Source organism: Eschrichtius robustus, chromosome 5 (genome assembly GCF_028021215.1).
Source record: "Eschrichtius robustus isolate mEscRob2 chromosome 5, mEscRob2.pri, whole genome shotgun sequence".
Lineage (NCBI taxonomy): Eukaryota > Metazoa > Chordata > Mammalia > Artiodactyla > Eschrichtiidae > Eschrichtius > Eschrichtius robustus.
In genome coordinates, this window is record NC_090828.1 from 38,593,876 (window position 1) to 38,599,875 (window position 6,000).

Here is a 6,000-nt window from a genome sequence, read left to right on the forward strand (position 1 = left end):
AAATAGCTCCTGTTTAAAGAGGATGGAATTTGGAGCCACTGTAATTTATGCATAGCTATAGTGTGACCACATTTGTATCTATAGGCTGTTAAAAACAGGTGAAAATTGGGCTAGGAATATTTTCTAAACCACAATTGCTAAAACAACTTTTATTAAATAGATGATCTTCAGGCTTTTTTTGCCCCCAGGAATAACATCATTTATAAAATTGGGCAGTATCTGCATGGTAGTGGTCTTTGATTAGATTTTTCTATAGGCAACAGGATCTGTAACTTTAGACCGAAATTATCCTGCTTTCAAAAATATGCCTGAGAAACAAAAGTTCTGTGGAAATAATAGAGCTTGCTGAATGTTTTTGTCCTCTCTCTTGATTAGTCAAAACTGAAACCAAATGTGGGACTACTTAGAACCATGAGTACTTAGATATTAAGACTTTGAATAGTCACCAGAGTCTGTTAAACTGTAGCTAACAAGCTCCCTTCTAGTTCTCAGATCTGTTTTATCACAGAACTTTGTGTTTGCACTTTAAAATTTATTTCTAGACCAGGTCTTGGATAAGGAGAAGGAAGAAAGGGAAGGTATATTCTGTTTGGCTTTTAAGGTCAGGCAGTCAATTTGGCAGCTGGGCTTATATAACTTTTAACTTCTCCTAATTAGAAATTTTCAACGTACCCGGCTCTCCCCAGGATGCCAATTTGCTAGAGAATCTGCTTGCAGCCTCCTTGTGAGAAGTCAATTTGAAGCCTTAACCAAAAAAATAACAAATGCTTCAGCTCCATGAGAAAAGTTACCCTCCATTGTTTGCCTGACTCATTGTGAGGTTGGAGTTCTAGCCTGACTTAATTTTAAACTCATTCATCTTAATTAACGTACACCCTATACTATCACAGCCATTCTCCTACAAAGAGTTCATACTTTTATAAAGCTTCAGAGGGAAGTCAGTCATAGAGAAGACGTTTTTTCCTCTCATTACTGTCAGGGGTGACTCTTTTTAACATTAATTTCCAGATAAAGTTTTTTAAAGGAGTTAAGCTGTGTTATTCTTTTAGTACCTGATAATAACCATGATACTGAGTTCAAATGAACATTCCATTGAATATTGGTTGTGATAAACTAATCATATATCTTTTAGACAGTAAAATGGCAAGTAGGAGGAAATTTCTGCTTGTTTTTAATAACGTGGAAGCTCAATTTACTTCCATATAGAATTTCAGGAAATATGCTGACACGTGAATATGCCCTTGATTCTACAACTTTATGTGCTTGTCTCCATCTTATGTAATTTTATCCCCTTCTGTAGCTTCGATTACTATTTAAGGCCTGTCTGAAGCTGAATTCAGTAGCTTTCCTTCCAAACCTGTTTGTCTCCCTTTACTCCCAGTATTGGTAACTGACACCACCATTCATTCAGTCCCCTAAGTGAGATATCTAGGAATCATGCTATCGTGATCTTTCTTTTGAAAACAGCTTTATTGATTGAGATGTAATTCACATAGCATAAAATTCATCAATTTATAGTGTATAAAATTTGGTGGTTTTTAGTATATTCACAGAATAGTGAGATTGGTCTCTAATTTTCTTCATATTTTATTTTTTATCAGGTTTGGTGTTTGTTAGTATTAGACTCATTTCTGTAAAAACGTAGCATCCTCATGTCCTTTGGTGGTTCCAAAATGCACAATCGATGGATGAGTATCATGGGGAGTAAGGGTGGGAGGGGCAGGGCTTTCAGTGTTTTTCTGGGCCCTACACTCTGTTAAAACTAGGATAGAGCTGAGGAATCTGCATTAAAGACAAAAAAGATAAGTTCCCAGGGGAATTCTATCAAACCACAGGAGATGAGATGATCTCAATGCTATTTATCCAGTTCAGAGCACAGAAAAAGAAAACCAATCGCACTGTGAGAGCCAAAAAATCTTACATATTAGCAAAGAGAACCAACGGTATATTTTAAAATAATATATGTGTACAAAGTGTATTCCAAGAATAAAAGTTTTTCTATAGTAGGACATCCATTAGTATGATTCATCAAATTAATAAAGCTAATGAGAAAAGTCAGATCATTGCCTTAAGAAAGGCATTTGATAAAATTCAACAGATATTCAAGTTAAAAATACTCAATTAAATAGGAATTAAGGGATAGTTTAGTCCATAAGCCAGCTTATTCTTGAATGGGAAAATGTTACTCAAAGTCGGAAAAAGACAAAGATGACCACTATGTCCATTACTATTTAACATTGGAAACAGAAGTATTAGTCAATACAATTAGACAAGAGAAAGCATTTAATCACACAAGAATTGGAAGGAAGATGAAAACCTCTCTTTGCAGATAACATGATTAACTAGAAAAGAAAAAATAGATGGAAAAATTAATAGAAATTATAATAAGACAATTTAGTAAAGACATAGGATATAAAATTAATATAAATAAGTCAATAGCTTCATATAAACAAACAATAAGCAGGTAAAAGAAATAATGGAAGAGTAGACTGTATTTAGAAGAACAAAAATATAATACTGAAGCATAAAATTAGTTTTAAAAATGAGTAAACTCTATATAAGAAAAGCTATGAAACACTCCTGATAACAAAAAAAATAGATTAAAAAAATAAAAAGATATATTCTTGGACAAGAAAGACTTATGTCATAAAGATGTAAATTCTCCCTAAGTTCATTTATAAATTTAATAAGATTACCCTCAGTTTTTTTCTGAATCTAGTTGAGTTGATTACAAAGTATAACTTAAAGTACAAACAAAAAGTAGAGTCAGAAAGCCCTAAGAAAAGAATTGAGGGGGGAAAAATGTACTACCAAATATTAAAAACATTATAAATCTGCATAATTGAAACAATGTTATATTGGTACCTGATTAGGCAGAAAGACAATGCAAATGGGAAGCAAATCCAGAAATAGATGCAAGTGAAGATAGAAATGTAATAAATGATACCAGTTGGGTCTCAAATCAGTGCACTATGTAGATTTTATTTGGATTCCAATCCAAACAAATCAAGGTAAAAGACAATTTTGAGATAATGGAGAAAAACTGCTCACCGAATAAATACTATATGTTATTAAGTGTTAATTTTCCTTTGTATGATAATGGTATTGTGAATGTATTAAAAATATTTATCTGTGAAAGATATAAATTGAAGTATTTATAGTGAAATAATATACAGTCAGGATTTGTTTAAAACACCAGCAAAAAAGGGAAAGTAGAGTGTAGAATTAAGAAAGGAAAATATTACTAATTGTTGTAGCAGGATGATTAGAAGTTCACTATATCATTTTCTCTACTTTTATATAGGTTTGAAGAATTCCATAAAATAAGATTTTAAAAAATACAAGTTTCCATAACTGATAAATGACTTGCGTGTATTCTATGCATGTGTATTTATAAATACACACACACTAGAAAAAAATACCAGGTTCCTGAGGATGTGACAGGTCTGTTTCTGATTTTACCAATCTCAAATAAATTTTTTTTTAAATTAATTAATTTATTTATTTATTTATGGCTGTGTTGGGTCCTCGCCTCCGTGCAAGGGCTCTCTCCAGTTGCGGCAAGCGGGGGCCACTCACCATCGCGGCCTCTCCCGTTGCGGAGCACAGGCTCCAGACGCGCAGGCTCTGCAGTTGCGGCCCACGGGCCCAGCCCCTCCGCGGCATGTGGGATCCTCCCAGGCCAGGGCCCGAACCCGTGTCCCCTGCAGCGGCAGGCAGACTCTCAACCACTGCGCCACCAGGGAAGCCCTCAAGTAAATTTTAAAGAAACAGTTGATACCTATATGTATTGCTGAGATATTCTTGTAATATATTCTATCCGTGAAAAAAAATTCTGCAGGTGAAAAGGACTAAGTGATTAGGTATGGAGGTGGAGAGAGCAACTTTGGCTTTTCATCTTGTAGCCTTACGTTTGAATTATATAACAAGTTTATAAAGGTTTTTTTTTTTTAAACTAGTTAGCAATAGGAGTAATAATAACTAATTTTTTTTTTTTAGAAAAAGGTTTCCAGACGATTGTGTGGATGGGCTAAAATACAAGGCAGTAGCGTGTACATCCTGGATGGTCTGGAGCCTCCAGACTCACCTCTTGCCACATCCTGTCCCACATCCCTTATGCCAGCAAAGCCTTACCTAACTGCAGTTCCCTGGTACAGCAGGTTATTTCAAAGCTCCATGCCTTTGCTATGTGCATGATGTGCTCTTTGCAGGGCAAACATAGAAGGATAGTCTCCGTTCAAGTGTCACACTCACTGGAGCCTCTCTCGGGTACCCCCTTCTCTCCAACCCTGACCCCCAGCTCCAGATAGCATTTACTACTTCCTTCTTTGTATCACTCTGTGAAGCTTGCTCATTTCCATGTCTGCTTCATCCCACAAGACTGTCTGACTCCTCTCTAAGCGTACTCCTTGCCCTAAAGTATCTGGTAAATAAATTGAGTGAGAGAGGAAAATGTTTGGGCTTAATTACTTGACAGTTGCTGTCTTGATTTCTAAAGTAGGAGACTGTAAATATCCCTACTCTGGTTTTCCTAGCCAAAATGTTTGTCATATATCATGACACTGAGTTGGTTTTGAATCATACTATAAAAGAAATATTCATACTTCTTTGAAATAAAGTAGAAAAAATGACTATGAAAAGTACTTTCTTTTCAAGTTGTATCAATTAAAATTAAGAGGTAGGAAAGGTACCATTTGTATATGATTAAACAGATTGTCAGTTTTTTCAATTGTCTCTATAAGTTAAAGATACTTATGTGCACAACAGTCGTTGCCGCCCCTGACCCTGTATTCCAGACAATGTGGGACCCTGGAGTTGTGCCCTCCATTGCCTTAAGTTGCCATCGGTGCCACTGTGGTCCAGTTGCTGAGTCCCCAGTCAGCAGGTGGTTCCCATGGTGTATGCTCTTACCCTCCCAGAAGTTCCGTCGCTACCCCATCCACCACCATAGACACATTTTTGTTTCCATTTCCATGGTAGTTCTAGCACAGAGGTTGAGGGAGAAGGGGAATGCTCTCTGCTGGGATTTGGGAGAGGGTTAAATGGCGGAGAATTAGATACATTTCTGATAGTCCAGGTTAGAAGTCAGAGCACAACTTAGCATAGAAACCATGTGATTAAATGTGTTAAATTTTATACTATTTCGTGTAAATGTACTGCATTTGAGGTGTAATCAAAAGCTAGTGAGCCTCCTTAAGAAACTAGAAATTTACCATGCAGTCTGAATTCCAAAGGACTCGCAAGCAAACTGTGCTCCCAAAGTTCATTTGTAAATTGAGGACTTTGTTTTCATCAAATCAAGACGAAAGGACAAGTGAAATAAAACACACTTTTGATGATACATAATTAGAAAAATAATCCTTAAAAGTAATTACCAGGGTAGCAGGAAGATTTTTCACCATACACACTTTATATCCATTGAATTGTGGACCACGTGCATGTGATAATTATTCCCCCAATAAGATTTATTTTAGTTTAAAAGTGTTAGAAAGAACTGCCAAATTACCTATTTAGAACATTTCTCTAGAGTGCAGGTGGACAGATACTATTTCTTTAAATTCTGGGGTCTTTCTCTGTTCTACTGTTGAACTTGAACCAGCTTGGTTATGGTGCCAATAAATCTCAAGTAATCTACCGTTACTGTAAAAGTTACTCTGCATGCTGGCTACCCCTCCCTGTAAAAATAATTATACCACTATGGGGGTAATTGACTTTGCCTTAACTATAATATGGCTATCTTTAGTGGGAACACTTATTCCCCACCCCTGGTGTTTTCTTCCAGCTGAAGGGACATCAATTAGTGTAATTCTCTCCATCACTACACCCTACCCTAGGAAGGAGAAGTGACCTGTCCATGAATTTGGGAGCAAGAACTGGGTAATCAGAGCACCACTCCTCCACCTCTCCTCCTCTTGGGGACCAGCTGCCCACAGGAAGCATCAATGTCTCCAATCCACAGTATTACAGGACTAGACCCTGTGGAGGCAGCCAGTGGTGGTC